This window comes from Cervus canadensis, chromosome 5 (assembly GCF_019320065.1).
Source record: "Cervus canadensis isolate Bull #8, Minnesota chromosome 5, ASM1932006v1, whole genome shotgun sequence".
NCBI lineage: Eukaryota > Metazoa > Chordata > Mammalia > Artiodactyla > Cervidae > Cervus > Cervus canadensis.
The window spans coordinates 85,183,964-85,205,474 of record NC_057390.1 but is presented as its reverse complement, the minus strand read 5'-3'; the positions used below and the strand labels follow the sequence as shown (position 1 = coordinate 85,205,474).

Below are 21,511 nucleotides of genomic sequence, written 5' to 3'. Positions count from 1 at the left end.
CTGACTTCAGTAGGGGGAAGGCAGCACTTACAGGGAAGGGCATGGATTACAGTCTCAGGTCTGCCCTGCAATTCCGTGTGTGTGCGCCCGTGCACTCAGCCATGTCTGATTCTTAGCGATCCAATGGGCTCTGTAGCCCACCAGGCTCCTCTGTCCATATGTCCCAGGCAAGAATACTGGATTGGGTTGCCATTTCCTCCTCCAGTGGATCTTCCCGAGCCAGGGATCGAACCTGCATCTTCTGTGCCCCGTGTATTGGTTGGTGGATTCTTTACCACTGGCGCTGTCTGGAAAGCCCTACTTTGCCACCACCAACGCTGTCACACTCTCCTAAATACAGCTTTAACCTTTAATGTAATATTTGGCTTTGTAATTATTTGTGTACTTACCTATTTAAACGTGAGTTCCTCAAAGACATTTAGAACTACTTCATCTTAAGCAAGTTCCTTAATATTTGAGCTTTAGGAAAAAATGCCTTTGAGGGACTCAAATTAGATAGAGGGATAAGTACACTATTACAAAGCCAGATATACCAAATCCAGTGTTAGAATTATATTTAGGAGACTATGACAGTGTTGGTGGTGGTTGTAGGGTTAATACCAGGGAGACCTTCATAGGATTGGAGTTCTCTGAGCTGAATTTTGAAGAATAGGTGAGCTTTCATTGGAGAGCTGGCAAAATTCTGTCCTCTATGTAGGGGACATTTTATGAGCAAATTCAGAAATAGAAATGAGTATCAGCAATCCAAGCACTGCAGGAAGCCTCATGTGAGAGCCGATGGTGTAGGGAGAAGAGTGGGAGGGAATCTGATAGGAGGTGGTGGGTCATGGGTGACTTCAGTTATACACTTTGGGTTTTACTTTTAGACTGTATTTCATAGAAGAATTGTAATAAGGCAGGAATACACTTGGATTTCATAAGGTTTACACCAGCAGAAATGTAGATGATGGCTCTGACAAAGGAATGGGAGAAGCAGGACAAATAGCTAGATGATTATAGCAGTCTTCTTCGGTTCAGTTGTTCAGTCATGTCCAACTCTTTGTGACCCCAAGGACCACACCACACCAGGCTTCCCTGTCCATCATCAATTCCCGGAGTTTACGCAAACTCATGTCCATTGAGTCGGTGATGCCATCCAGCCATCTCATCCTCTGTCGTCCCCTTCTCCCACCTTCAATCTTCCCCAGCATCAGAGTCTTTTCCAATGAGTCAGTTCTTCGCATCAGGTGGCCAAAGGATTGGAGTTTCAGCTTCAGCATTAGTCCTTCCAATGAATACTCAGGAATGATTTCCTTTAAGATGGACTGGTTGGATCTCCTTGCAGTCCAAGGGACTCTCAAGAGTCTTCTCCAACCCCACAGTCCAAGAGCATCAATTCTTCAATGCTCAGCTTTCTTTATAGTGCAACTCTCACATCCATACATGACTACTGGAAAAACTGTAGCCTTGACTAGATGGACCTTTGTTGGCAAAGTGGTATCTCTGCTTTTTAATAAGCAGTCTAGTTTGGTCATAACTTTTCTTCCAAGGAGCAAGTGTCTTTTAATTTCATGACTGCAGTCACCATCTACTGTGATTTTGGATCACCCCAAAATAAAGTTTGTCACTGTTTCCACTGTTTCCCCATCTATTTGCCAGGAAGTGATGGGACCAGATGCCATGATTTTAGTTTTCTGAATGTTGAGTTTTAAGCCAAGTTTTTTACTCTCCTCTTTCACTTTCATCAACAGGCTCTTAAGTTCTTCTTTGCTTTCTGCCATAAGGGTGGTGTCATCTGCATATCTGAAGTTATTGATATTTCTCTGGACAATCTTGGTTCCAGCTTGTGCTTCATCCAGCCCAGTGTTTCTCATGATATGCTCTGAATATAAGCTAAATAAGCAGAGTGACAATATACAGCCTTGACATACTCCTTTTCCTATTTGGAACCAGTTGTTGTTCTATGTCCAGTTCTAACTGTTGCTTCCTGACCTGCATACACATTTATCAAGAGGCAGGTCAGGTGTCTGGTATTCCCATCTTTTTCAGAATTTTCCACAGTTTGTCATGATCCACACAGTCAAAGGCTTTGGCATAGTCAATAAAACAGAAATAAATGTTTTTCTGGAACTCTCTTGCTTTTTTGATGAGCCAATGGATGTTGGCAATTTGATCTCTGGTTCCTCTGCCTTTTCTAAATCCAGCTTGAACATCTGGAAGTTCACAGTTCATGTACTGTTGAAGCCTGGATGGAGAATTTGAAGCATTACTTTGCTAGAGTGTGAGATGAGTGCAATTGTGTGGTAGTTTCAGCATTCTTTGGTATTACCTTTCTTTGGGATTCAAATAAAAAGTGACCTTTTCCAGTCCAGTGGCCACTGCTAAGTTTTCCAAGTTTGTTGGCATATTGAGTGCAGCACTTTCACAGCATCTTCTTTTAGGAATTTAAATAGCTCAACTGGAATTCCATCATCTGCATTAGCTTTGTTTGCAGTGATGCTTCCTAAGGCCTACTTGACTTCACATTCCAGGATGTCTGTCTCTAGGTGAGTGATAACACCATCATGATTATCTGGGTGGTGAGTATCTTTTTTGTATATTTCTTCTGTGTATTATTGCCACCTCTTCTTAATATCTCCTTCTTCTGTTAGGTCCATACCATTTCTGTCCTTTATTGTGCCCATCTTTGCATGAAATGTTCCCTTGGTATCTCTAATTTTCTTGCAGAGATATCTAGTCTTTCTCATCCTATTGTTTTCCTCTATTTCTCTGCATTAATCACTGAGGAAGGTTTTCTTATTTCTCCTTGCTATTCCTTGGAACTCTGCAATCAAATGAGTATATCTTTCCTTTTCTCCTTTGCCTTTCCCTTCTGTTCTATTCACAGCTATTTGGAAAGCCTCCTGAGACAACCATTTTGCCTTTTTGCATTTCTTTTTCTTGTGGATGGTCTTGATCCCTGCCTCCTGTACAATGTCACAAACCTCCGTCCATAGTTCTTCAGGAACTCTGTCTATCAGATCTAATCCCTTGAATCTATTTGTCACTTCTACTGTATAATCATAAGGGATTTGATTTAGGTCATACCTGAATGAATGGTCTAGTGGTTTTCCCTACTTTCTTCAATTTAAGTCTGAATTGGGCTGTCTTCTTGGGTAGATATAAAGTTCAGAAGTCAAGGATGTCAGGCAGACTGTCTGGCCTCTGCCATGGTAACAGAGGAAGCATCCATTCCAAGGGTGTAAAGGACGAAAGGTTTATGTCTTGCTCATCCTAGCTATTCATCTCAGGTCAGCTGGCATCTCTGGTCTATCTACAGGCTGTCATATCTACCTCTATCTGTAATACTCTTAAAAGCCACAATAACAATAAAAGAGACTGACAAAGTGAGCTCAACTCTTAAAGCTTATACCATTGATGCACGCCATTTTGCACCCTTCATTGGCTGAAAGAAGATATAGGACCACACCTGGATGGTAGAGAGACACCATTCTCCTATTGGAATGGAAGCTGGATACTGATGGGGAGGGATGCATCTACCAATAATATGATGACACTGAGGATACTGACTTTTTGGGGGGAATCTCACACACCTTGTATGTTGCTTTAGCTTTTCATTTTTTTGGATAAGCTTTACAATAAAATCACAGGGTGGTGTTTGCATGTCCTAACATGTTATGGATGTTAAAAACAAATGACCAAAAGTTTATTTTCTTATTTTTATCCATCAACATTTCAGTCGTATTCCAGTTAAGAAGAAAGCTGGCAATAGATACTGATTGTCTTTATTAAACAGGGACTTCATACCCATTCTGTTGATGGTGGATTTTTTTTTTTTTTACTTCATTACTTCATTACATTACTGCCTGATAAGTTTGGCCTCCATCACTGGATTGGGCTTTGTAGTTTTCTGGCTATTTAACAAAAGCTATAGTTGAAAAACCGGTTTCCCATGTGGCTCAGTGGGTAAAGTATTGGCCTGCAATGCAGGAGATGTGCATTTGATCCCTGGGTTGGGAAGATCCTCTGAAGGAGGGCATGGCAACCCACTCCAGTATTCTTGCCTGGAGAGTCCCATGGACAGAGGAGCCCAGTGGGCTACAGTCCATGGGGTTGCAAAGAGTTAGACATGACTGAAGTAACTGAGCATGTGCACATACTTGAAAAAGATCCAGACAGCAAGGTCACAGGGTGCCTCTTTGGTGTCTTTGGAAGCTTCTGTGGACAAGTTTTACCCATACAGATCAAGAAGGAAAATGGTTTTCAGAAGGTTAACGTCTGTGTTGCCTGGTCTATGGACCAGATGAGATGGAAGCAGTATTTTCCCATCTTTCCTCAACTGAGAATTATGTACTGAAATATGAGTTAAGACAGAGCTGTACACCACCCCCCCCCACCCACTTCCCCTGGGACACATACCGTTTTGATCAGCAGTTGACCCGCTGGGTACCACATGCTTCTTTTATACTTGCATATTGAAGAGTCACCAATTTGAGCAGTGGTTATAATAGTCTACAGGATCATTATTAGGCTACTTTTTTTCTACAATGATTGTGAGCCTATTCAATCTTATTTTATTTATGTATTTGTTAAAGGCTGCGCTGGGTCTTCCTTGCTGTGTGGGGGCTTTCTCTAGTTCCAGTGAGCAGGGACTACTCTCTAGTTGTTGTGCACTGGCTTCTTGTTGTGGTGGCTTCTCTTGTTGCAGAGGATGGGCTTAGCTGCTCTGTGGCATGTGAAATCTTTCCCGAGCAGGGATCGAACCCATGTTCTCTGCCTTGGCAGGCGGATTCTTAATCCCTGGACCACCAGGTGAGAAGAGGAGAGGACTGTTTTACACCAGGAATTTAGGACAGAGATGGTTGGAGATTTCAATCAACTCTTCCCCACCTCCCCCCCAAAAAATACTGATGAAAGAAGTAGACATAAAGTCAGCAAGAATATGTCCATCTTCCTACACACCTGCTTTTGTGGGAACAATTGTATGGAGATTCAGATTTTCTAGATCAAATGACCTTCACTTTCACTTTGGAGTAATTTGTTTCCTTGTCTGATTCCAATGAGTTGTGGAAGAAGAGTACGCAGAGAATGGATTTGGAACCAAGCCTCCGCAGGAGTGTGTGAGGCTCACTGGCCTGTGAACTAGCCCAGGGGTTGCGTTCTGTCCTCACACAAAGAACCTGTTGCTAATTAAAGATTTAAGAAATACAGCTGAATAAGTAACATCAGACCAGATGGCGTTGCAAGAAGCCTCTGGTGAGGTTTGAGGCAGACAGTAATTCTGCATGATTTATCAGCCGGGTCGGGGTCTGGAATGATTGGCCCCATACACTCCAGGTGGAAATTATCTTCAAGGACTGGGGGCTCGGGGCCAAGTAGAGACGGCTCACTTTTCTTGTCTTATAGAAGAATTTTGTTCCGTTCAGTAACCTTGGAATAGAGAGATTATTACTCATTAAGCTTCATGGAGATGACTGTCTACCTTCCCTGTCTGTTTACAGGACTCAATCATCACATTAGTGTCCTTTAAGTCCTGCTGTGTAGAGAGCATTCATGTTAGATCTGTAGGCAATGCAGTAGTGGAGTATTGTCCAGAGTGTGTTCCTCAGACCCTAAGTCCTTTAGTAAAATGGGGTGTAATGTATTAACAAGGAAAAAAGCTGTGTTTGTGGTCAAATAAAATCAGGAAGCACTGGTACAGCAATTAAGACTTTTTAAAAAATGTTTTACTTATTTATTTTTAATTTTTGGCTGTGCTGGGTCTTTGTTACTGCACAATCTTTCTCTAGCTGTGGCAAGCAGAGGCTCCTCTCTAGTTGTGATGTGCGGATTTCTCACGGCGGTGGCTTCTCTCGTTGCCGCCACGGGCTCTAGAAGCGTGGGCTCAGTAGTCGTGGCTCCTGGGCTCTAGAGAACAGGCTCAGTAGTCGTGGCTCACGGGCTTTGTTGGTTCACCGCATGTGGGATCTTCTTGGACCAGGGATTGAACCCGAGTCCCCTGCATTGCAAGCTATACTCTTAACTACTGGACCACCGGAGAAGCCGCAAGATATATATATATATATATATATATATATATATTTTAAGCTTAAAGTTGCAGAAGTTATCAGGGCTCATAATGATTTAGGAAATAAAATGACTGTCCTGCCAACCTTGGATGAACTGACTTGTCACTGGACTCCCCCAAGGGTAGCTTTGGATCGTGTCCGGTCACTTGGCAGAGAAAGAGGAATAGAAGAGGCTACCTGTCCTCACTTTCGTCAGTACCTGGGACCTGCAGCCTCTCTGGTTCAGCCAATGTGGGTTCACAATGGTGTGAGCTAAAACCTAGACAATTTGAGTGGTCTTTGTTGAGAAAAATTGACAAAATTACTCGTATAAATACATCAGGAAAGCAGTTAGGAGTGCATACTTAGAATGAAAATATGCATCATAACAAATTGCTGGAACCTTAGAGATTTAGGTTCCAACCTTTGCGAGCTGCCTTCGGGCAGTGGGCCTGCTATGCTGACATGGAAATGCTTCCCATCGCAAATTGTCTACCACCTCACACAACTGAGAATATTACCAGCAACTCTGAGTGTTAATGGAGGGAAGAAGGGTGTCTTAGCTTGGGCTGCTACAACAATTTACTAGAGATTGGGCAGTTAATAAATGACACACTTATTTCTTTCAGTTCTGGAGGTTAGGAATTTCAAAATCAAGGTGCCAGCAGATCTGGTGTCTACTGAGAACCTGATTTCTGGTTCATAGGTGGCTGTCTTCTCTGTGTTCTCACAGGGAGTAAGGGGTGAAAGGAGGCTTTCTCAAGTGGTATTTACAAGACTCTGAGCCCATTCACAAAGGCTCCACGCTTGTGACATAATCACCTCTCAAAGATCTCACCTCCTAATAGCAACTCCTTAGAGACCAGGTTTCAACATATGAATTTTAGAAGGAACCAAACATTCAGAACATGGCAGAGGAAAGAAAATTGAGGGGCCCTCAAGCTTCAACCGCTTCAAGCTAAATGTTCCTTGGGCTTTCCTGGTGACTTAGCAGTAAAGAACCCATCTGCCAATGCAGGAGACATGAGTTTGATCCCTGGGTCTGGAAGATCCCCTGGAGAAAGAAATGATAACCTACTCCAGTATTCTTACCTGGCAAATTGCATGGGCAGAGGAGCCTGGGGTCGCAAAGAGTCGGACACAACTGAGCGACTGAATACCAACAATAAGTGCCCCTTGGCCTCTTCCTCTGATATGTGTTTCTTTCCACAGGGCTGAGGACAGGACCCTAATTCCCATGTTACCAATATAAACAGTATCATAATTTAGTAAATTTTTCCTTTTAAGTTTTCTAATATCAAAAGATGAATTTTAAAACTTACTGAAATATATCTTTGTAACGGTTGTTAGCATATACTTTCTTTGAAATAAATCATAGCTAATTTTATTATAATTTTACAAATCTCCTAGAAAAATATGGAAGCATATGCATCATTAAAAACTTGGTTCACCTCTACTCAGGCCATGTTTGAATTTGGGGTTTAAATCCATGGGAAGTAATGGGCCAGTCTCCTGTGCACACTGTTTAGTGCGCTGTGGCACTAAAGTGTTAAAAAAAAGGCTACAGAAGAGCTTGCTGTTGATCCAAGAATATATCAAACACATGTTATAGAGTTCTGGAATAAACAGAATACTAATACTTGAGTTATATTCTACTTAAACCGATCTGGTGTGAACTGACAACCAATCGGATGTCTCCAAAGAAAGTCAATGAGAACAGTTAAAGGAGACCTAGCATTGGGCTTCTGAGTGGAGATTAAAAGGACTAAATTCATGCCTTAGATGACTAGCAGATGGGTGCTCCTTTAACACTGGGGACTGGAAGAGAATATTCAGAGAAGTATAACTGGGAAAGACAGAATAAAATTAAGCAAAGGAAAATTGAGCGAAGGAAAATTAAAGCAATCTTAACAGTGAGGGCTATTAAGCCATTGAAAAGCCTCCCAAGGGAAGTGATGGAAACCTCCTCGCTTGAGTCATTTCAAAATCGACAAAGCAACGGAAAACGTACTGCAGGGAGCAATCCTGTGCCGGCAGGGAGCGGACACCATGATTTAATAGCTCTTTTCTGTCTCTCATTTCCACGTTCTGTGAAATTGTATCGCAGTTAAGGAACAAGATATCTTTCACTCCAACACTGTGTTTACAGAGGCTTCAATCTGAGGCATGGAGTTGAAGAGAGAAAAAAAATGCACTTAAAAATTCTGTGTTTTCATTCTTTTTATGAACTTGGGTTTCAGACAGGGTGTAACATTGGGATTGAAGTTGAACTTTGTGTTCCTTTGACTTAACATGTAAGAACTTCTATAACTTTAATAAATGAATAATTCTAAAGTTCAGCTTGTATTTGTCCCCATGTGAAATGTAATATGAGACAAAGATTAACATTTTTTGGAATTGCCCATGTCAATGGGTATAACCAGGAAATAAGCATTAGTCAAAAACCAAGTTTAGCACAAAAGGAAAAGAAGAACACAATGAAGATATCAGTTTCTTCTTCACACCTGAAAATCTAAAGATAGATGTATTATTTAAAAAGGTGCTCTTGAATTTTATTGCTGGGTAATTCTTGCTGGGCAGAAAGCAAAGGAGAACTAAAAAGCATACTCTTATGTATGTGTATGTGAAGTCGCTTAGTCATGTCTGACTCTTGTGACCCCAGTAACCTATCAGGCTCCTCCATCTGTTAAATTTTCCAGGCAAGAGTACTGGAGCGGGTTGCTATTTCCTTCTCCAGGGGATCTTCCTGACCCAGTGATGGAACCCAGGTCTCCCACATTGCAGGCAGATGCTTTATTGTCTGAGACACCAAGGAAACCCCTTAAAGATGAAGGGGAAAGAGGAGATTGAAAAAGTTGGCTTAAAACTCAGCATTCAAAAAACTAAGATCATGGCATCCAGTCCCATTATTTCATGGCAGATAGATGGGGAAACAGTGGAAACAGTGACTGACTATCTTCTTGGGCTCCAAAATCACTGCAGATGGTGACTGAAGCCATGGAAAAAGATGCTTGCTCCTTGGAAAAAAGTTATGACCAACCTAGACAGTATATTAAAAAGCAGAGACATTACTTTGCCAACAAAGGCCCATCTAGTCAAAGCAATGGTTTTTCCAGTAGTCAGGTATGGATGTGAGAGTTGGACTATAAAGAAAGCTGAGCATCAAAGAATTGATTCTTTTGAGCTGTGGTGTTGGAGAAGACTCTTGAGAATCCCTTGGACTGCAAGGAGATCAAACCAGTTAATCCTAAAGGAAATCAGTCCTGAATATTCATGGAAGTATTCATTCATCAGTGAATATTCATTTACTGATGGGGAAGCTCCAATACTTTGGCCACCTCATGCAAAGAACTGGCTCATTGGAAAATACCTTGATGATGGGGAAGGTTGAAGGCAGGAGAAGAAGTGGATGACAGAGAATGAGATGGTTGGATGGAATCACTGACTCGATGGACGTGAGTTTGAGCAAGCTCTGGGACTTGGTGATGGACCAGGAAGCCTGGTGCGCTGCAATCCATGGGGTCACAAAGAGTCAGACACGACTGACTGACTGATGTGAACTGAATTCTTGCTTAGAGACATTAGAGCTGATCTTACAGGCCAAGAGAATATTGTAGAAGGAAACCAACATATGACCCATAGGGTTATTGTTACCATCTTTTTAAATTCCATATATATGTGTTAGTATACTGTATTGGTCTTTATCTTTCTGGCTTACTTCACTCTGTATAACGGGCTCCAGTTTCATCCATCTCATTAGAACTGATTCAAATGAATTCTTTTTAATGACTGAGTAATATTCCATAGTGTATATGTACCACAGCTTTCTTATATGCAGAACAGAAAAAGAGACACAGATGTACAGAACAGACTTTTAGACTCTGTGGGAGAAGGCAAGGGTGGAATTTTCAGAGAGAACAGCATTGAAACAAGTATACTATCAAGGGTGAAACAGATCACCAGCCCAGGTTGGATGCATGAGATGGGTGCTCAGGGTTGGTACACTGGGAAGACCCAGAGGGATGGGATGGAGAGGGAGGCAGGAGGGTGGATCGGGATGGGGAACAGATGTAAATCCATGGCTGATTTATGTCAGCATATGGCAAAAACCACTACAATACTGTAAAGTAATTAGCCTCCAACGAATAAAAATATGGGAAAAAAAATGGAAAAAAAAAGAAAACATAAACAAACTTCATTAAAATCAGTATTTGGTTTTATCTTTAAAACATTTACTTGGTGTGATTCCTAATCAAAGGTAAATTATTATGTCTTTTTAATTTTTACCTTGAACTATCATATTACTGATTACTTACTGTGTTCCAGACATGCCAAGCCATTTACTGATATAATTCTTTCATTCAACTGTATTGAATTTCTATGCTGCCCTAAACATGGCACCATGAGAATTTTTTAAGCAAACTTTCTATTTGAGTGATTTCTGATTTGCAGGTTCACAGAAGTAGGACAGAGAATGCCCCTACATTCTTCATCCAGTTTCTCTCTCCCTTAATGTTATCCTCTTACATTACTGTGTTCTGCTTGTCTGGTCTGTGAGTCTCTCAGATTGTCTTGGTTTTGATGACCTTGATGGTTTTAAGGCATCCTCACCAGGTGTTTTACAGAATGTGGGTGAGTTTTTAACTTAATAGACTTCTTTTTTAAAAGAATAGGACATGGGCAACGAGCCCTTCTTGTCGCATGTTATTTAGGTACCTGACCTCCTCATAGCTTCAGTGCCATATCTAGCGGATCCTCTGGTGAAGGAGTGATGGCCAGTTCTTCCAGGGAAAATCATTATTTTTCCTCTTCATTCTCCGCACTGTGGAAAGAGTTGCAAAACTCAGAGCACTCTCAGCAGGGTGGGAGGTAAATTACCTGGACCTTCTAAGGGGGAAGTGTCTATATATGTTTGAGGTTTTGTGTAAGGGAGATTTTTCCTCCTTGCCTTCATTTACTTGTATATTCAACCACTTATTTATATGACTATGGATGTATTTTACCCTGTGGATGATAATCAAATGTTACCTTATTTATATTGTTGCTCAAGTAGTTCTGGCCATTGGTAACTCTTTCAGGTTGGCTCCTGTATTCCCTTTTTTAAAAAAAGCTATATTCCATTTATAGCTATGTAATATATTGACTATATTCCTTGATTTGTATAATATATTCATGTAACTTATTTATTTTATACTCGGTATTTTGTACATCTTAATCTCCTACCCCTGTTCATGTGTATGTCCGCATCACTTCATTTTTTTTTTTTTTTTTAACATTTCCTTACTTTCTGGAATGATAAGATGCTCCAGGTTCATCATATAGATTCCCCGTCACTGTTCTGGAACCAGACATTTCTCCAAGGAGCCCTGGTGTATTTTCTAGGAGACTGTTGTTATTGTTGTTCAGTTACTAAGTCGTGTCTGACTCTTTGAAACCCCATGGACTGCACCTTGCCAGGCTTCCCTATCCTCCACTATCTCCCAGAGTTTGCTCAAGCTCATGTCCATTGAGTTGGTGATGCCATCTAACCATCTCATCCTCTGCCACCCCTTCTCCTTCTGCCCTCAATCCTTCCCAACATCAGGGTCTTTTCCAATGAGTCAGTTCTTTGCATCAGGAGGCCAAAGTATTGGAGTTTCAGCTTCAGCATCAGTCCTTCCAATGAATGTTCAGGGTTCTAGGAGAATAATATTTGTTTTTGGTTGTGCTGGGTCTTCGTTGCTTTGTACGGACTTTCTCAAGTTGCAGTGAGCAGGGGCCACTCTTGCATGGGCTTCTCATTGCAGTGGCCTCTCTTGTTGAGAAGCATGGGGTTTAGAGCATGCAGGTTCAGTAGTTGTGTCACACAGGTTTAGCTGCCCTGCACCCATTGGCAGGCGGATTCTTATCCACTGTACCACCAGGGAAGTCCGTAGTCGTGTCCGACTCTGCGACCCCATGGACTGTAGCCCTCCAGGCTTCTCAGTCCATGGGATTCTCCAAGCAAGAATACTAGAGTGGATTGCCATTCCCTTCTCCGGAAGAACTTCCCAACCCAGGGACTGAACACTGGTCTCCTGAATCACAGGCAGATTCTTTACCTTTTGAGCTACAGGGAAATCTAGGGAAGTCCTAGGAGAATAATATTTAGAAATAAATAATAGTTAGAAATAAAATAACCTGGATGTTAGCATTCAGGTGTTAAGGCCGTCTCAGTGGACAAGTTAGATAACACATGTATGTATACAAACTGATGTATGTGGGATGAAATATTGCCTCTGTATAAATATGTTAGTATTCGTGTATGTACACACCCAAGCAAAGATGGGTTCATACTGAAATATCTGACTCATACACTTACTATGAAGGCTGGGTTCATCCCAGCCTTCCCTTCTTGCTTACCTGGAATTTTCCTTTCCAACAACGAGAAGCTTCATTGTAGACATCTACCATCTGCTTCTTATTTGTCCAACACCAGTGTACATGTGAAGAAGTTTAACAATCATTAACCTACTTTGCCATGAGAAGCAAATTGACAACTAGAGTACAGTTCCTTTATCTCTAGTTTCACAGTCACCAGTTTAAGCAATAGTTTCCAGGCTATCTCAGGTCCTCTGCCCCTGTCCCCTTCAGTGAAGTTAAGTCACATATCCCTGATACTTTGATTCACTTGGTGTCCCATCCTTAGATTCCGAGGCCTCCTGGGTTAACTTGTACTTTTTATCTTGCATGCATTAAAGTTCTCTGTTTCGCATGTATAACAATATGGGTTTTGACAAGTGCATAGACTCATGTATGCCTCACCCCAGAACCACACAGAATGGTTCCTTTACTCCACTGTTAGATACCTACTGAGACTTTGTTCTCCCAGCCCCTGGTTTGTCTTTTCTTTTTATTTATTTATTTATTTATTTCATTTTCTTAGTTGTAGCTTCTGAAGAGTAGGGAATCTAAATTATCATCAGTTCCAATTTGCCTTTCTTCTTTTATGATTATGATTTATGTGTGTCTTTTTACAATCTACCTGGAAAGTTATTCTCCTATGACTTCTTACAGAACTTTAATGAATTTAGCTCTTAGGTTTAGGGCTATGATCCATCTTAAGTTAAATTTTGTGCAAAAGGTGAGGTGGGGGTCTGTAATTAATTTTTTACTTCCCAGGTGTTTAGTAAATTATTGAAGTGTTATTTTCTTTCAAAAGACTTTCTCCACTGAGAGGCCTCAGATCCTTAGTAAAAAATCAACTGAATGTACATATGTGGGTCTATTTCTGGTCTCTATTCTGTTCCAATAATCTGGATTCACAAACCAGTAACTGTGTTTCATAGTAAATCTCAGCATCAGCTAGTGCACATCCTCCAACTTTGTTCTTTTTTGTCTCTTTTAATTTCTTTGTATTTCCATATACATTTTAGAATTCACTTCAAGCTGAACTCTGTTGGGGTTTTGAATCCATAGGTCAGCTTGAGGGAAATACATGCCCTGAAATAATTTATGAATGTGATATATCTATACATTTAAATTTCCTTTAAATTATCTCAATAGTGCTTTTTATTTCTTAGAAAGAGGTTTTGCATGTCATTCGTTATTTTTATATATAAGATTTTTGATGCAATTATAAAATTGAATTAATAAATAGAAATATATTCAGATTTTATTTCTGCTTCTGTCATTTGGAAAGGACTTTTTCCTGCAAGACTTTCTTTATTTTATTTTCATTCTTGAATTTTTGACATAAAGTCATTTTACTACTTTTTATAATTTTAATTTCTGTAATATCTATAGTAATATGCCTCTCTTTCTGCCTGGTAACTGGTGTCTTTTTTGTTTCTTGATATGTAATTCTCAATCTTTATGTTTTCATGAAGCAAAAGCATTTGTTAACCTTCTGCATTGATCATTGCTGTCTGCTTACACTTCTTTCTCTTTTCTTGTGCTCTTTTGAATTAATGGAGGTTTATTATATTATTCATCTCTCTTAGGTTGTGTGTTATTATAGTTACATATTATAAGACTTACCTCTTTCCCTGACTTTTATGTAAATAGATATTTCGTTATTACATTTTCATTTCTATTGATGTGTGTTAAGTTTATATTATATTGTTATGCTATAATTTATTATTATATTTTAAATTGATCCTTACATTGTTTATTTTGACTTATTACTGCCTAGTATATTTTAGTAATTTTAGCACTTGCCACTTAGTACTAGGACCTTTATTTCCATTTACACCCACTGGATGTTTTTGGTCCTTTTTCTATGTATTTTAATTCTGTGTGTATTTTAGTCTCCATGAGGCTTTAATATTCATGCTTTGCATAGCTCACATATACTTGTATTTAATTACATATTTACTATTTTTTACTCCTCATTCCTTCTGGCATTTCCATGTTTCCATCTGGGATATTTTCTCCTTCTTCTTAGAAATTGTTGATTCCTTTAATGATGCCAACTTGCAAAAAATTCTGAGTTTTTGTTTGGCTAGAAATATATCTCTTTAATTTTCTTATTTCACGGGTATTTTTGCTGGGTATTAAATTCTACAAGATTCTAGGTTAGCTCTTCCTTTCTTTTACCACTTTAAAGATGGTGTTTTGTCTTCTGGGTTTTGTCATTTCTGCTGTGAGATCAGATGTCAGTATAATTATTTCTCTTGACTGTGATTGTTTTCTGTTTTCAAAATTTTTCTTTGGCCTTTTCCTTTCAACAGTTTCATTATGATAAGCCTATGGTTTTTTTAAGTAGTCATGTATGGATGTGAGAGTGGACCATAAAGAAGGATGAACACTGAAGAATTTATGCTTTTGAACTGTGGTGATGGAGAAGATTCTTGAGTCCCTTAGGCAGCAAGGAAATCAACCCTGAATATTCATTGGAAGGATTGATGCTAAAGCTGAAACTCCAATACTTTGGCCACCTGATGCAAAGGCTGACTCATTGGAAAGACCCTGATACTGGGAAAGACTGAGGGCGGAGACGAGGGCAGCAGAAGATGAGATTGTTGGATGGCACCACTGACTCAATGAAAAAGTGTTTGAACAAACTCCAGGAGATAGTGGCGGACAGAGAAACCTGGAGTGCAGCAGTCCATGGGTCACAAAGAGTCGAAAACCACTTAGTGACTGAATAAAAACAAAATTTCATTTGCCATAACTTTGGTTTGAGAAACGTTATTTAAAGGATTTTCAACTCTGTCTTCTGCCCTGTTTTCTCTTAACAACCTTCCTGGGGCTTTTCTCAGCCTATTAGTGAGTCTGTGTCCCTGGATCACAACCTTCAAAAATCTCAGCTTTTCCCACCTTAAGGGAGATGACAAGGCTAGAGGCACCTGCGGTGTGATTTCCCAGGTTATTAGGCTCTGGGAAAATTACTTCTTTTGAGACAATTCCTTTAGGAGAGAAGGATGTTCTGGCTGTATTTCAAAATAGTTATCTTTCCTCTCTCCCTATTGTGTCACGAGCAGAGTCTTCTCAGATCGTAGGCACATTGATAAGCTGGTGGAATCTTGGGGATAAAACTGATAAATGGGAGTCTTTTCTCCAAGACTTGACCCTAAACATTTGAAACTTTCAACTTCTCCACCTTAAACCTACAGCAATTTGTCAATTACAGCTTAACTTTTTCTAAATTGATAAAAAATACAGACACACAACATTGTTTACTATATGTGTATGTGCATGAAATACAATGAAATTTGAAAGAAGGATTTCTATTCTACATGCATATATAATTGCATATACATTGTGTGTACATATGTGTATGTACAGACATACTCTTATATGTAAACATTTAAATATACTTACCTATTGCAACAATATATGTAATATTCACACACATGTATGTACAAATATTAGTTTTAAAATGTATTTCCAGATAAAGGAGAATTACTGCTGCAACAAAGAACATGCACTTCCTAAAGTCTTCTGATATATGTTCCCTTTTTCCTTATTTCTCCTCCTATTGTCTATATACCTCTCCATCATTCCCCCATATGTTATCCCCCATATATTATTTATTTTTCTTCTGCTAAGTCACTTCAGTCGTGTCCAACTCTTAGCGACCCCATGGACTGCAGCCTACCAGGCTCCTCCGTCCATGGGATTCTCCAGGCAAGAGTACTGGAGTGGGGTGCCATTGCCTTCTCCGATTTATTTTTCTAACAGCACTGTAAAAGATTATATAAATGTATGTCCCCAGTGGTTAGCACTGAGAAAATTTGCCTCATTGCACCCTTTTGAAAATAATTTATTCTTTCAGAGTGAAGGATGTTCTTGAATTCACCTTCCATGTACCTTCATTCAAAGAAGGTGTATTATTCTTTCTGCTTTGTTCTCCTGCTAGCTGCAGTGTTTGAAATGCCGGTAACTGCGTGTTGAAAAGCTGACCCCTGATTTTCGGATTTCTTTCTTTCTTTTCTCCCTCTTACATGAGAGCAGATAATAGGGCAGCCCTGTTGGTAGACCATTCAAGTCCAATAATAAGTCCATCTCATAGTGTTCTTAGGCTATTGTGCTTGAATAGGTTCTTTTTTAAACTCACGGGTGTAGAAATATTAATCAAATGAATATTCATAGTTTAAAAAGCATAGCCATGTGAAATTTAACAGAAGAGTGCTTGACCTGAAGGAAAGTTCCCCACAATATGAAATGCGTTCAAAAGAGACTTGAACACACCCACCTCTCCTCATTTCACTCACTTAAAATTGGTGACAAGAATTGAGGGAGCTGTCATTCACTTTCTGGGCTGTGACTAATGCCCGATTTCAGAGACGTGACTCCGTGTCTATCTTTGTTCAACTTCAAAGGAATCTGAAGGCAAGTTAAAGGCTCTCTTAGACAAGAATCCTAACAATTCCTGTTTTTCTCTTTACAAGGAAATACCAGTCCTTTCAAACAGAGTTCTAAGAAGGTCATGGACAGTCTGGAGGACCAGTGAAGTCAGGAATGAACCAACATCGCTCACACTGCTGAACTGTCCATCAGGAGAGACACTAGGAAGCAAACTAGAAATGCTGTGGTCTGACTCCTTCATTTCACACATGAGGAAACAGTCTCTGTGGTATTCACTGCTCTGTCCACATTGCATAACTGGGTGGCAGTGGAGATAGAACTTGAAAGCAATGATCACAACTCAGGCCAATTCCATTTCAATTATCCATTCAGATCAATGGCTTATTCTTGACTCCAGATCTCAGACAACTTGGATCTAATGATATGAAACACCATAGAAAGAAAATAGCCTTGTAAGGTATGAAAATGCAAACACGCACACTTGCTAAGTTGGTTTAGGTGTGCCTGACTCTGTGCGACCATATGGACTTAGCCCTCCAGGCCCCTCTCTCCATGGGATTCTCCAGAAAGAATGCTGGAGTGGGTGGCCATGCCCTCCTCCAGGGGATCAACCTGATTCAGGGACCAAACCTGCATCTCTTATGTCTACCTGCAATGGCAGGTGGGTTCTTTACCACTAGTGCCATCATAGGCCTACGTCTGATGAAGTAGCTGCCCTGAGACATTATTATGTTCTGTAATCTGCCCTCCTGTCGAATAAAGAGTTATCTGAAAAATTTTTAGGAAAAATCAAGTATTCAGGTTCCATTTTCCTCCCGGAAGGCCATCACTCTGTAACTCACTGTATAAATCTGTGCCATGTGCATCAGGGTCTGGTTTTTTTTTTTTTTAATTAAAATTTTTTTGTATATGTGGACAAATTTTTAAACTCTTTGTTGAATTTGTTACAATATTGCTTCTGTTTTATGTTTGGTGTTTTGGCCCTGAGGCATGTGAAGTCTTAGCTCCCTGACCAGGGATGGAACCCTCACCTACTGCTTTGCAAGGCAAATTCTTAACCACTGGACTGCCAGGGAAGTCCCAAGGTCTTTTTATATTTAATGAAAGTTGCTGAAGGGTGAGTGCCCCCAAAATCACAATACAGTCATTTCAACAAAAAAAATCTTATTATTTTTCTTTGTTCTCAATCTAGACTGCTTCTATTTTTCTACCATCCACTTTGGTATTCAGTCTTGTTTCACTAATTTTTTCCTTTTCTCTTCTGAAGGAAAACCCGTTTATACATTTTCTCCTCTTTATTGCTCAAGCAATGCCCTTTGAATGAGCTGGCATCTGCCCTGGGCTGTTCAGAGAGCAGAACTGAAGGTAAGGCATCTCCTCTGTGTGAGATTTCCTGAAGGAGGTGGAGAAGGACTGGTGCCTCTTCACACTGTGCCCAGAGCCCCAAGCCTTGGGCACACCTAATCCGTGCATGTACTTCCAGTTTAAATTCAAATTTATTACTTCCCAACCAAGTATATGTAAAAACACTTCATAAGGTGTAGAATGTTTTGCTTTATTGGGAAGCTATAATGGAATGACTGTGTGTGCATGCATGCTAAGTCACTTCAGTCATGTCCAACTCTTTGCAACGCTATGGACTGTAGCCTGCCAGGCTCCTCTGTCCATGGAATTCTCTAGGTAAGAATAATGGAGCAGGTGGCCACACCCTTCTCTAGGGGATCTTCCCAACCCAAGGATCAAATCTGCGTCTCTTACATCTCCTGCATTGGGAGGTAGGTTCTTTAACACTAGTGCCACCTCAGAAGCTGGTAATGACTGCAGGTAACATTTAAGAGCTTACATTAGGACAGATTGTGCTTGGGCCCAGTCCCTAAGTCATGTCAGTCATGGTCATCAGCAATTGCAGTCACCTCCAGCTGGTGAGCCCTGGAGGAACTCAGGAAGGAAACAAAGAATACCTACCATATAGCAGACGTCAACTCCACTCCCAAAGTTGAGCCCTGAGGAAACTCAGACTGTAAAAACTTAGGAAGCAATAAGCTCAGTTAGGTATATACAGGGCTTCCCAAATGGCTCTGTGGTAAAGAATCTGCCTGCCAATGCAGGAAATGCAAGAGATGCAAATTTGATTCCTGGGTCAAAAAGGTCCCCTGGAGAAGGTAATGGCAAGCCACCCCAGCACTCTTGCCTGGGAAATCCCATGGATGGAGGAGCCTGGCGGGCTACAGTCTATGGGATGCAAAAAATCAGACATGACTGAGTGACTGAGAATAGGTATATGCAAGAAGTTACTCATTACAGATATGCTTTAAGTCCCTAACACATGTCAGACATGAGGAACTCACAGCTAATGTAAATGTGCAGTGAAACATATGTAATTATCCATCGATGGCTATGTATGCATTCTTGTCATTGACATTTAAAGTAATAAATGTTCTCATTACCTCCATTTGATGCCCAAAGCTATCGTATAACCACTAAAACTAAGGAGAGACAACACTGGAAGTGTTTTAGGATGGAATCCTGACCTACCTCTTGGGTGTCAAGGACCACAAGGGGTGACAGCAAATGGAGAGCAGAGAAGGAAGGCAGCAGGTCTCATGGGAGGCTGTAGAGGAGGTCTCTAGTCTCCAGGATCTAATGTCTGATGCTGTGGGGTGGCCCTGATATAATAATGATAGGAATAAAGTGCACAATGAATGTAATGTTCTTGAGTCATCCCCAAACCAACCCCTCCACCCCGGTCCATGGAAAAATTATCTTCCATGAAACTGGTCCTTGGTGCCAAAAAGGTTGGGGACTGCTGTTACAGTTTCCAGCAAATGATGTGTTCTTTAAAGATGCCAGCATTTATAAATGCTACCTAGTATCTCATCTGATGCTGTAAACAAATTAAATATTGATTTTTCAGGACACAGTCCCCGTAATCCTTGGGGGAAGAGTGTTGTGGGGTCAGGATACAGACATCAAAGGCCATGGGCCTCTAAACACAGCCTGGCATTGATTCCCTCCGAACTGACTTCCCGCAGGTTGGGGAGGAGGTGGGGTAGGCATCACTGTGTCTGACCATCGTTTTGTCCAACATCCATTACATTTCTTTGCTGAGTAACGTTCATAGCACTTGTTTATTCTTATTCATGTATCTCTAAATACAGATTAGGTTTTGTAAAAATAAAGAGTTACAATAACGGAAATATTCATGTTGATCCAAGAAGATCCACAAACTGGCGGAAGAGGTGACAACAGAGAACATGACATCTGCTTCTTCATGACTCAGATTTAACAGAGTCTTGCATACCTACCACTGGCTTCTTACTGTTCTAGGTGCACTTGCCTGGAAGGAAGGACAGGCATGACTTATCATGAAACTACTGTTTCTCAAAAGAACTTTAAAGAAACCAATAGTTTAGGCAGGTGAAATGTATTCTTGTAGCCTGATATGACTGGAAGAAGCAGAAATAGTTCACTGAAGCAGAGGTGGGGGACCCAGAGCACCCCAGCTCACCCCACTTCACTGCTTCACTTTACTGCCCCCCAGTCACCCCCGATGTACTTCTTTGGAATGTTTAGGGTCCTCTGAGAATCCCACTCACTACCCTAGACTTTCTGCTCCTGGAGGCAAGAGAACAGGCTTCCCCATCTCTGTCTCCCCAACACTTATTTATTGTAGAGAACTGTGATAGGGTCTGTAGTAAAACTAAAACTTGAACCCAGCTGTCCTGACTCCCAGCCCTAAATGTTTCCCCATTACACTAAAAATGTACCTATCAGTTTTAAATGTTGCACATCAAGAGTTATAGGATTTTACGAAGCTGAGAGTTACACATTTAGTCGAAAAGCCAGTAAGACGGAAAATCTGAGGGTTATTTTCCAGTTATTTCAAAAACCTCCCAAGCCTTCTGTAAGAAAATATATTTACCACAGCTAATAAGACTCTGTCTCTCCACTATCATTACATTTCTTCAAAGCACTTCCAATAAGAACACTCCAAATTACCACCCCCCACCCCCAGCTAGTTCATCTGTTCAGTCAATAAGCAACATTTTATTGCTTTTATGAATTAAGCCCCCTTTGCAGCCAATCATTTTGCAAACATCTGTAGCAGAAGCAGTCTAGGGAGCTTTTGAAAAATCAATCAGAGGGGAACAGCTTTCACTTTGTGCTTTTTTTTTTTTTTAAATTTTAATAAAGTATTTACACATGTTTGCTCTGCCTGAAATGGAAACACGGGGGAGGCAGCAGCAGAAGCATCATAGGATGAGGCTCTTGAGCAGGGCAGCAGCCGTGGCCCTTGTCTGGCTCTGCTCAGATGGGACATTACCTGTGGATGGTGACTTTTGGTCAAATAGCAGAGCTGAGCAAGGCTTCCCTAGCCTTAGGTCCTGGTGTCATTTATGTGGATCTCACTGGCTGGGGAAGATGCCCAGTTTTCCCCTTCTGGCCTTTCTATGAGCTTTTACATGTGAGTCGAAAAGAGATGGACACTTTCAATTATGACAAAGCACCTATATCTGGTCTTTATAAATGAAAAAGTTACTTGTGCAGAGGTGACATTCTGTGTGATTACTTGACTGTCAATTTAAAAAAAAGCACCGTGAAGGTAAATTCAGGAAGGAGAGAATAAGAAGAGGAGAGACTGTGATAGCCCACTGACAGATACTGAGACTAAAAGCAAAAAGTAGAGATCGTGGAGCTCAGAATTTTCCAGAAGG

General features: G+C 40.6%; 1 long non-coding RNA gene across 1 annotated transcript in view; it reads left to right on the top strand.

Moving 5' to 3' along the window:
- The window catches only part of LOC122442099, a 46,384-nt gene extending 28,602 nt beyond the window's left edge, over nt 1-17,782 (top strand). Inside the window, exon 3 of the long non-coding RNA XR_006269549.1 lies at nt 16,880-17,782. This is a non-coding gene — a long non-coding RNA (uncharacterized LOC122442099). The remainder of the gene's footprint in view (nt 1-16,879) is intronic.
- Nucleotides 17,783-21,511: the final 3,729 nt, after the last annotated feature.